The sequence below is a fragment of the Miscanthus floridulus genome, chromosome 14 (genome assembly GCF_019320115.1).
Source record: "Miscanthus floridulus cultivar M001 chromosome 14, ASM1932011v1, whole genome shotgun sequence".
In the NCBI taxonomy this organism is placed as follows: Eukaryota; Viridiplantae; Streptophyta; class Magnoliopsida; order Poales; family Poaceae; genus Miscanthus; species Miscanthus floridulus.
The window spans coordinates 19518091-19529351 of NC_089593.1; the positions used below are offsets into that span (position 1 = coordinate 19518091).

Sequence of the window (11261 nt, forward strand, 5' to 3'; positions counted from 1 at the left end):
TTTCACTCCTCAAAAGTACACATGCGTTCAACCAAAAACTCTCCTCTGGATTAGAACAAACTGATATGACTTTCAAGCTTACCCATATTACCTTCAACCATGGGGCTTGTAGCTTTCACTTAGGTCTTGAGCAATTGAAAGATAGAACGATCAAGTCAAGCATTATGTCTCAAGTTCTTTGCTCAACTATTATTCTAGAGTTTTTATAAGTTTCCAAAATAAAACTTAGAGATTACATTGTATGACACTCTCAAGTCTGTCAATATATGTGGTATTTGTGGATCCTCACCAAGACAATAGTGATGTTATTTCTTTCTCTTCCTACAAACTAAGGTTTATGTGGAGCTCATAGCAATGGTGATAACATGAAAGAGCATACTTGCAATGCATATATTGTAAAGTCAAACCATGGATCTAAAGAGAGTTGAGTCATACAATCAAATCAAAGTACAATCAAATGAAAGAGCATACTTGCAATGCATATATTCTACTATGCTCTTTGAAAACATATCTCTCTTTTGAAACTTAGAAACATTTGCAAGAAAACATGGGCGATCTTATTCATCTCTTTTCTTCTTTTTTTCAGGCGGGCATCTAAGTACCCATTGTTTTGATATTTCGGACACTTGTCCATTTTTTTCAATTCTTTCCTTTCTCTCTTTTTTTATGAATAACTCTTGCATAGCTCATGCCTCTTTTCTGCACCAAAACTTTTGAGAGATTGCAACAAGAACTTTGGAGCATTTATTTGGTGGATGGAAACCTATCAAGAATATTTTTGGTGTCTACTCCCAATGTAGGAGTAAAACATTTTTTAGTAGATCTAGATGAAATGGCATGTTTTTGCGCCTACTCCCAATGTAGGAATAGTGCATATATGGTGGTGTGTACATGATCTTGATTTTAAGAGCATGACAAACCTCTCGTAAGGGTCAACAAAGCTCGACCAAACTCAATGCAAAACAAGCAGCATATATGAGTGGTAGTTTTCCTAGCCTAAATATCATATTTAGCTCTGGTACGAATTCAAGTTTTGTCATACAGGAACTCATCATGTTGTCTTTTTATGTTTTTCAAAAAAAAATCTCCTGAATTTTAGCATCACTTGGAACAAGATAAATAGCAGCTCAGACCTTCTCATATCATATCTGTCAATTACCTAGACTTAGATCAAGCATTGCTACCCACGAGTTTTAAGTTCAGAGCAAATTCCCATGTCAAAACAGTCATATCCAAAACTTGGGATAATTTAAGGCTGAAAACTAGGTACTTGAAAGGAATTTCAACAGAGCAACTATTCATCATTTCTATTATGAGTCATCATCTTCAAGTTCTTTTTTTTTATTCAACTCTTAAAAATAGAAATTAAAGCAAACTTTATACACACTCTTTTTATTTGGTTTTCATCATTTTTTAGATCACACCTTACTATAAATAAAAGATAAAGACAAATTTTTATTTTGTTTTTGAGTTATGCATTTTTAAATATATATAAGACAAACTTGAAAATAAATAAAGAAAAAGAACAAAATACTAGGAAAGAAACCTTACCTTAGATAATGGGGGATCCTCCTCCCCCAAGCTGGGTGTTGCTGTAGTCGATCAAAATGGTGGGTCGAAGTTGAATTTCTGGAACAAGTAGGTCCAGTTTTCATTCTCCTGGTGCTGATGTTGCTAGATGTTGGTGATGCGGTCTCCTACTTCTGCTTGCCACTGGGAGTGCTGGTGAAGCATGTTCTGGATGTCTTGTTGCGTTTCTTTGATGGTTGTTAACCTGGTGTCGAGGCGGGAATGCTCCATCTGCTGGTCATGATTGCCACGGGTAGAGAAGGACATATGTTCTCCCTGGTGGCCGCTTGAAAGTTCTCCATAGGGCTATTGTTGATAGTAGTCAAAGTTGCCATACTGCATTGCTCACTTGAGCCCTACTGCTAGTAGCTCTCAGAGTGCTGAGGAGCGGGCTGCTCCCAACAAGCATCCTCGGCCTGGTACATGCGGGAATATCCTGACTGATCCTAGCCAGCATAGCTGGTGAAAGCCGGTCCCTCTGGAATCAGGTCATTGCCACGGTACCAGGGCTGCGGGTTGTGAGTTATTCTCACAGAAGCACTTATGTGAGGCGCTGCTTCCTTAACCTATAAATCAAAGACAAAAGAATTCACCGCATACAAACCGAGGTTCCAATCTGATAACGGGATCTCAGTTGTATATCCTAGATACATCATGACAAGTTGACCATTATTGTTCTTTTTCAGCATGTGAGCCTTGAGAAAGTATTCATAATCAATATACCAGCGATCAATGTCATCAATGTAAGAAAGTGAAGCATTTTTCAATAAACCCCAATTTTGGCCAATGCGAGTGACCAAAGAGGTACACCTGACATCTCCCTTGAGCTCAAAAACTTCCTTCCATTGATTCATCATGAACTTAATAGGTGAAACTTTCCTTCTCTTAACCATGGCATAAAGTAACTTAAGTTCATCCATCCTTACGGTGCGAAAGTCGTTTCTAGGAAATAAAGAAAATCCTAGCCACTTATGTATGAAGCGCATGGTAGGGTGATGGATATCACTAGTGTGAGGACGATGACAATTGGGTTCTTTGGATATTTTTCTCCAGAATTTTACTCTCATAATCTTGTAGAGCAGAGTCTACGTCAACTACGCACTGTGCATTAAATCCTAGAAGCTCACTAAGCTGCCTCTAGGGGATAGAAAAATCTTTCCCAAATGGTCTAAATGTAACTTTAGCATCAGTGGTTTGCAAGGTGCATACAAATTCCACTGTTAAGAGTTTAGACCTCGGCTCATCAATTTGCCAAACATTTTCCCATCCAACAGTTCTAAATATGATTTCAAATTTAGTGTCCATACGTGTTGCATGCAGAAGGGCTGAGTCATATGCAGGAGTAAGAATGAACCTTCAAGTCTTCAGTTGCTTGAAGGCATCTTTCTCAGTCTTGTTCCATAACTTCAGGTGCTTCTCTTCTAGGAGATTGTTCTTTTTGGCTGAGGATGACTGCAGCGGCGCTTCGATAGCGGGAGATGGAACGTCGATCTGTATGTCGGCGCTCCCTCGGGAAGAAGAGCTTCTTGTTGAATGGAACGATGTCGCGCGCTTGAGCTTGCTCACAAACTTGCTCATCTTCCTGCAAAATAAATAGACAACACAACTCGTGGAACGGATTAGGAAAATAAAAAGTCAGCGGTTAGCTATCCAGAAGTTAGTCGTTCGAGGGTTAGTCATTCGAGGGTTCATCATCCTTGAAATGAATTTTCTAATCAAGATTTTGGCAGAACTTTCACCCTAATCTTTTTTTTATTTTCCCTCTTAATTATGGCAGCACTTCCACTCTTAACATCTCTCACTCTTCTTCAATTTTTTATAGCACTTTCACTCTTACTCTTTCTCAACTTTCTTAACCCCTACAACACTTCTATTAAGTGGATTTTTAAACTATGAACTTGGGAATTCGAAATTTCAAACTTGGATGCTGGATTGTGAGTGTGTGTGAGGCCGAGAGCAAGCAGGAGGAGTGCCATTTATAGACGGCACAGCAGTAGGCCGGCCGGCCAAGTGGTGGGGCCGACTGGCCCCTCATGGTGGCCAATTGGCCTCCCCTTCCTCCAGATATTTCTTTGCTTCACACTTAAGCAAGAATGGATGGTCGTCGATGCAAGCTCGGTGGAAAAATGACCTGAGTGGAGATGGAGGTGGAAATGGAGGTGATGGGTGGTGGTTGAGTGGGCCCTCTATGTTTCCTGTGGGTCCCTGTTGTATGTTTTTCTGCCATATACATACGTATATATATGTAATGCAAAAATATTTTATGATACTATGAAATATAAGAAGATGAATGAATGGTATATATATATTTGTAACTCCACGGTAAATATTTATTATGGGTTTTTACGCTTCGTAAAATTATTCACTTGGGCCTTGGATTTATATATTTCCATGATGAGAATTTTTTATCTTATGCAAATGCAGAAAAGTAAATATGCTAAGGTAAATTTATGCAAAGTAAAAAGTAAATATGGGTAACTATCGAATTTACCTCCGACGAGGGTTTAGAATTTTAAGCCCGCCGAACCGGACTTCTCCGTTCGTGTTTATTCTTTGGGTGCATCAGTCGGTCCTGAAGATGGAGACCTTGACGGTTGCACTTGCTTTTCACGCCACTCCAAATTAGAGCATTGTTCTGGTCATGGCTAGAAAGCGAATCGCTCTTCCTTGCCATTGATATGGAATTTAATTTCTCCGGCTCCAACATTAATGTGTGTATTTGTAGTACTCAGGAAGCGTCTCCCAAGAATGAGGGGTGTCTTCATGTCCTCCTGCATGTCAAGTACTACAAAATCCACTAGAACAAAGAAGTTTCTTATTTTTACTAGAATATTCTCAGCGATTCCTGCAGGATAGCGGACCGATTGGTTGGCTAGTTGCAGGAACATTGATGTTGGCGTGAGCATTGAATAGTTGAGCTTGTCAAAAACCTTCTTGGACATGACACTAACACTTGCTCCAACATCGCATAGCGCATTCTCAAAGTTTTAGTTTCCGATCGAACAATCAATAGTAGGACATCCTGGATCCTTCTTCTTGACAGGTGATGTGTTCAGGATGGTCATACTACACTCCTCCGTTAATTTGATTACCTCAGTGGTGGGTAGTGGTCTCTTGTTGTTCAAAATGTCTCTGAGGTACTTCGCATAGGCGGGTACTTGTATGGCATGTAGTAGAGGAATATTGATATATAACTTTTGAATTACCTCTACAAACTTACCAAATTGCTCATCCATTTTGGCTTTTCGATTTCTGCGTGGAAACGGTAGGAGGTTGGTGTCATGAAAATCTTGCATCATTTCTTGTGCTTGTGGCTCAACTTCTTCAGCTTCATCGTCCTTCTTCTCCTCTTGTATTGCTGTCGGTGTTTTACCTGTCTTTGTCGGATATGGAGGATCTCGAGTAGACTTGCCACCTCTTGTGGTTATGGCGTTGACCTTTTCAAGGTTAGTGGCAAAAGGTATAGCAGTGACCAACTGAGCTAATTATGATTCTATCTTTTATTATAGCTAAGTTGGTCTTTTATGGCATTAGAAAAACTATCCATTTTTGTGTTTATGTTTTCTAAGACCTTATCATTAAAAGCGAGCTTTTTAGAAATATTCTCATTAGTCCTAGTTTGTTCTAAGATCAAGTCTCCCAAGGATGGTTGTTTAGGATTATAATAATTACCTAGGTACTTACCTTGGGAATTTGACCATTGTTGTTGTTGACCCCATTCTTGTCTTTGTTGTTGTGGAGCAGAGTTATTGATGGTAACATTTGCATCCTCTTGCAATTCAGGGAAATCAACCCCCAAATATTCTCCACATACGTTTTGGGAATTAAAGGCATCTTGCATGGCCTGATGATCCTTTTTGTAATTGGCTCGTTGTTCAAGCCAATTCAACTGTACGTCCATCTTAGTTGATAGTGCACACACCACTTCTGGTACTTCTTTGCTCTTATTGCATGCTTGACTATTGCATTAAGACCAGCCTTGATTAGAGGCTATCTTTAACATAAGAGTTTTAGCTTTTCTACGGGTGAGTGACATGGATGATCCTCTAGCAGTAGCATCGAGTTGTTCATGAGCTTTCTGAGTTAATCCATGGTAAAAGCTTTGCATGAGCAACCAATCTTCCATCCCATGACGAGGACAATCTGAAATGTATTCTTAGAAATGTCCCCATGCTTCTAGAATGGTCTCTCCTTTCTATTGTTGGAAATTAGAAATCTTTCCTCTTAAGGCATTGGTCTTGCCTATAGGGAAAATCTTTGCTAGAAAGGCCTTTGAACATCTTGCCCATGTGTTGATGTCTTCTTTGTTGGTGTAGAACCACTGCTTCGCCCTTCCCACTAACGAGAATGAAAAGAGACATAGTAGTATGATGTCATGAGCGATGTCCTTGATGACAAGTATGCTGCTTATCTCCAAGAAATTCTGAAGATGAGCACTAGCATCTTCATATGTCTTTCCGCTGAATAGAGTAGCTTGCACCATGTTGATGAGACTTGGCTTGAGTTCAAACTCAAGGTTATTGGTTTCGAGTGTTGGTCCAGTGCGGATGTTCTCGATGCTTGGAGCAGAGAATTCACGTAGAGTCTTTTCAGCCATAGCTTTAGAAACTAGTGTTGAGCTTCCTCTTGATTGGTTTGATTGTGATTGATGGAATTTGTTGATGAATCAGAACCAATCCTACAATACCATGTATAAGATATGAACAAAGACAAACAAGGGTAAGTGTTGGTATTTATTAACTTGTCACTTGTTTTAAGTAGTCACCTGTAATATGCCTACATCTCCTAGCATCACTTGTACTAGGTTGTCATCCCTAATGATGGTGCCGAAGATGCTTGTTTGTACTACATAGCATTACAACTAGAATAATACTAAGCAGTTGTTTATTAATTTATGTGACTCAGAAGAATAGATATGAATATATATATATATATATATATGAAAGGAATCTGCAAGCGCACAGATAATTATACCATTATAGCACTTCACCCGGGAGTATTCCAGGTATCATTATTTATATTTTTACCATAGGAAAGGTCTAGCATGGACATGTATTGATAACTTATACTATTGATAGAGAAGTAAACCATAACCAATGTTCTACTCATAACAGGGGTAAGTCATAGGATAAGATATATGATAAGTATTGACTAATAATAATGATAAATCACTTAGAGTACTCCTTTCTATGGCATTAGCATGGTCAGGTAGAATATTAGAGGAATAATTCCTAAGTTATTCTTAATTACAAGTCAAAGCATACATTGATTAGTGCAATTATACCTAGTAGTCATTACTAAGATCATCTTCATATCTATACATAAGGGATATTACTAAGGAAGATTAAAAATAGAGCTTGTTATTCCTTCATAACCGGACCCTACGTGCGCCTATATTCGGGGAGTGGACTACAAAGGACTCAACGAGAGTGTCACTTCCACAATCTACCATATGACCCAGAATATAGGGTGTATCCGCTGGTAAACAACGTATAAGCACCACACTTACACAATATCGACCACTCACCCATGGTACCTTAGAGTGAGCGCTATACGAACTTATGCATGAACATGATGATAATCTAACTATACTAAGCATATAATCCAAGTAGACGATGAACATTATAATGAAGAACATGAATAAAATGAATACTAATATTGTCATAACAATTGTAACTAGCATATAAAAATAATGGAGGAACAAAAGAGAGGGGGTACAAAGATTATACCAAACCACGCTCTTGACAAGATCGGGAATCCAAGCGAAGCCTGCTTGCCTCCCTCTAGACCTAGCCTAACTAGCTATGCCCTAAAATATGGTGGACCTCTGAGGATGATTAGGGTTTCTATCTTCTCAAATGACTTGATGACTAGGGTTATGCCCGGAGGGTGGCAGGGGCTGATATATATAGGCCAGAGCATCCAACATGAGCCCTTGGATCAAACCGACTTAAAGGATGGTGTAGATGCAACCTAGGAGGCGGTGGAGAATTGACATAACAACAGGGGGCGGATAGGTAGGTCCTAGGGGCTGGCTAGCCCCACCAGATAGTCTCTGCCTCGGCACGGAGTCCTCTTGAGTCTTCTAGAGTCTTCTGGTGTCAGTTTTGCTATGGATAAGTGTGATTAAATCTGACGTGTAGGTCCACCTTGATGGTTTTCTAGATAAACTCTGCAGAAAATATAGATTCACTAAAACTCCTGGAATTTGTTAGTTTAAACCCCTAGACCTTCGTTGGTGATTATATTTATGCCCTTATGCATGTTATATTGATGGTTTATCATGGTTGTTAACTACCGTCAACAAACTCCCCCAAGCGTAACCTTTGCTAGTCCCTTAGCAAAGCTAAACTTAGTAAATGGATCAGGAGTTGCGTCGATGCTTTCACTCCTCAAAAGTACACATGCGTTCAAACATGAATTCTCCTCCGGATTAGAATGAACAGATCTGACTTTCAAATTTACCCATATTACCTTCAACCATGGGGCTTCTCAGCCTTTACTTGGGTCTTGAGCAATTGAAAGATAGAACAATCAAGCCAAGCACTATGTCTCAAGTTCTTTGTTCAACCATTATTCTGGAGTTTTTGTAGATTTTCCAAAATAAAACTCAGAGCTTCCACTGTATGATATTCAAGTCTCTCAATATATGTGGTATTTGTGGATCCTCACCAAGGCAAAAGTGATGTTATGCCTTTCTCTTCCAACAACTAAGGCTTATGTGGAGCTCATAGGAGTGGAAAAAACATGAAAGAGCATACTTGCAATACATATATTGTAAAGTCAAACCTCAAACCCAAAGAGAGTTGAGTCATATAATTAAATCAAGATGTGCATGTGTGTGGATGTATGTGGTGGATATATATGGTGGCTAACCTATTTTTACTATGCTTCTTGAAAACATATTTGTTTTTTAAAATTTAGAAACATTTGCTAGAGAACAGGGGCTATCTTATTCATCGTTTCTTCTTCTTTTTTAGGCGGGCATCTAAGTACCCATTGTTTTCAATATCTTGGACACTTGTCCATTTTTTCTCATCTCTTTTTTCTTTTTCTCTTTTTATGAATATCTTTTGCATATCCCCGTACCTCTTTTATGCAACAAAACTTTTGAGAGATAGCAACAAAAACTTAGAGCATTTATTTGGTGGATATCCTATCAAGAATATTTTGGTGTTTACCCTCAGAGTAAAATATTTTTGGATGGATCTAGATGGAATAGCATGTTGCGCCTACCCTCAGTGTAGAAGTAGTGCATATTTGGGTGGTGTGTATGTGATCTTGATTTTAAGAGCATCCTCTCATATGGGTCAACAAAGCTTGACTAAACTCAATGCAATGCGAGCAGCATATATATGGAAGTTTTCCTAGTCTAAATATCATATATGGCTCTGGTAGGAATTCAAGCTTTCTCATACAGGAGCTCATCATGTAGGATTTTTATGTTTTTCAAAAGATAAATCTCTAGAACTTTAGTGTCACTTGGAATAAGATAAACAGCAGCTTAGACCTTCTCATACTATATCCGTCAATTACCTAGACTTAGATCAAGCATATGCTACCCACGAGTTTCAAGTTTAGAGTAAATTCTTATATCAAAACAGTCGTATCCAAAACTCGGAAGAATTCAAGGCTGAAAACTAGATACTTGAAAGAAATTACGACAGAGCAACTATTCGTCATTTCCATTGCAAGAGATTATCCTTAGAGTTCATTTATTTAGCTCCTAAAAACAGAAAACTAGACACACACTTTTTATTTTGTTTTTCATTTTTAAGATCACACCTTACTATTATATATAAGACAAATACAAATATAAATTTTTATTTTGCTTTTAGTTTGTTATGCATCTTTTTATGATTTAGAAATAATAGAACAAAAGGGAAAGAAATACTTAGCTATTAAAATAACGGTCTTCTATCTAGGGAATTGCAAGTGGACTTGTCTAGATCTGACATAGATGAATGCGTTGGTAGTGTTGAAGAACGGTCTTCCAAGGATGATGGGTGTATCATCTTCTTCTTCACCCATGTCTAGAACCATGAAATCGGCAGGGGCAAACTGATCGTGTATTCTTACCATAACATCTTTTGCTATTCCTTCCAAAAATCAAATTGATTGGTCCGCCATCTATAATTTCATATATGTAGGGAATAAAGGTTCATCACCGAATAAGTATTCATACATTACCTTGGACATTATATTGACACCCAACCCAATGTCGCAGAAAGTCTTGTAGAATATTCTTTGTCCAATGGTACACTCAATCGTGGGTACTCCTAGATCATCCTTCTTAGCAAGGAATGGTGAAGCGAGGAGGTGGTCGTACTCTGATCAGAGTGTGTTGATCATGTTGACTGATTCTTCTTGAGGCTGCATGACCTTGTCTTCCTCCTCCTCCTCCTGTTGTTCTTCTTCTTGGTCACTGTTGTCTCTTCGGGTAGGTACAACGTTTGTGGATGTTCGGGAGATCGCAAGATGCAGTTCTTGAAAGAAAACTTTTCCTTTTTATCCTTGATTGTGAAACAAATCTTGGCACTGTCCGCGTAGATGATGGCTTTTGCGGTGCTTAGGAAAGGTCGGCCCAAAATAATGGGTGCCCTTGCATCTCCACCTATTTCCAAAACTACAAAGTCTATAGGAACATATGATTGTCCCACTCAAACAATGGCATCTTCAAAAACTCCCTTGGGGTAATAGAGTGACTGATCTGCATGCTGCAAACTCATATTTGTGTACAACAAAGTATCTCCATTAATTTGATCATAAATTACCTTAGGCATGATATTGACACTTGCTCCAAAGTCATAGAGAGCTTCTTGAAAAATATGAGGTCCAATGGCGATGGGGATGACAGGTCTCCCTGGATCGCTCTTCTTTTCCAGCAAGGTATAATCTATCCACCTTCCCGTCGATGGTTGTACATAGTAATATGCTGCATTGTGAATAATGACAAGATTTATAGTTTCTAGATCTTCCGATTACGCCGAAATCTTACCTTTGTTGGACAGAGGAACAACAGCTGCCAGCTAAGCTATTTATGATTCTATCATTTTATTAAAGCTATGCTGGTTCTTAATGGCAGAAGCAAAGCTATCCATTCTATTATTTATGTTCTCTAGAATTTTATCATTGGTAGCTACCTTTCTAGATAATTCCTCCATAAGTTTGGATTGGTCAGCAATTAATTCTCTTAAGGGTGGTTGATTTAAATTATTAAAATTATTACCTTGATAGTTACCTTGATAGTTTGGTCTCTGTTGCTAGTTCCATCCTTGATTCTACTGAGGATGAAAGTAGTTGTTGTTGTTGACAAAGTTCATATCCTCATGGGTTTCAGGACAGTTGCTCCCTAAATGCCCAGTGTTTCCACACACTTCACATGTCATACGAGAATCATGAATATGCATGACCTCTTACTTCTCATTGGCTCGATCTTCGAGCTTCTTCATTAGTAGATCCATCTTAGCAGACAACATGTCTACCTCCTTGAGTGATGCATACCTGAACACCTCTTGCAGGTCTAAAGACGTTCTTCATTCCAACCTTGGTTGGAGGCCATCTTCTCCAAAAGAGTTGTTGCAGCGGGTATTCTGAATGACAGGAATGCACCTCTAGCAGCAGCATTCATAGTCTCATGGGTATTGTTGGTCAACCCATGGTAGAAAATCTACATGAGTAGCCAATTCTCT

General features: G+C 38.8%; 1 non-coding gene across 1 annotated transcript; it reads left to right on the forward strand.

The window, feature by feature from the left end:
* Positions 1 to 5693: 5693 nt before the first annotated feature.
* LOC136506327 (small nucleolar RNA R71) lies at positions 5694 to 5800 on the forward strand. The gene has a single exon (XR_010771537.1). It is a non-coding gene; the product is annotated as a small nucleolar RNA R71 (small nucleolar RNA).
* Positions 5801 to 11261: the final 5461 nt, after the last annotated feature.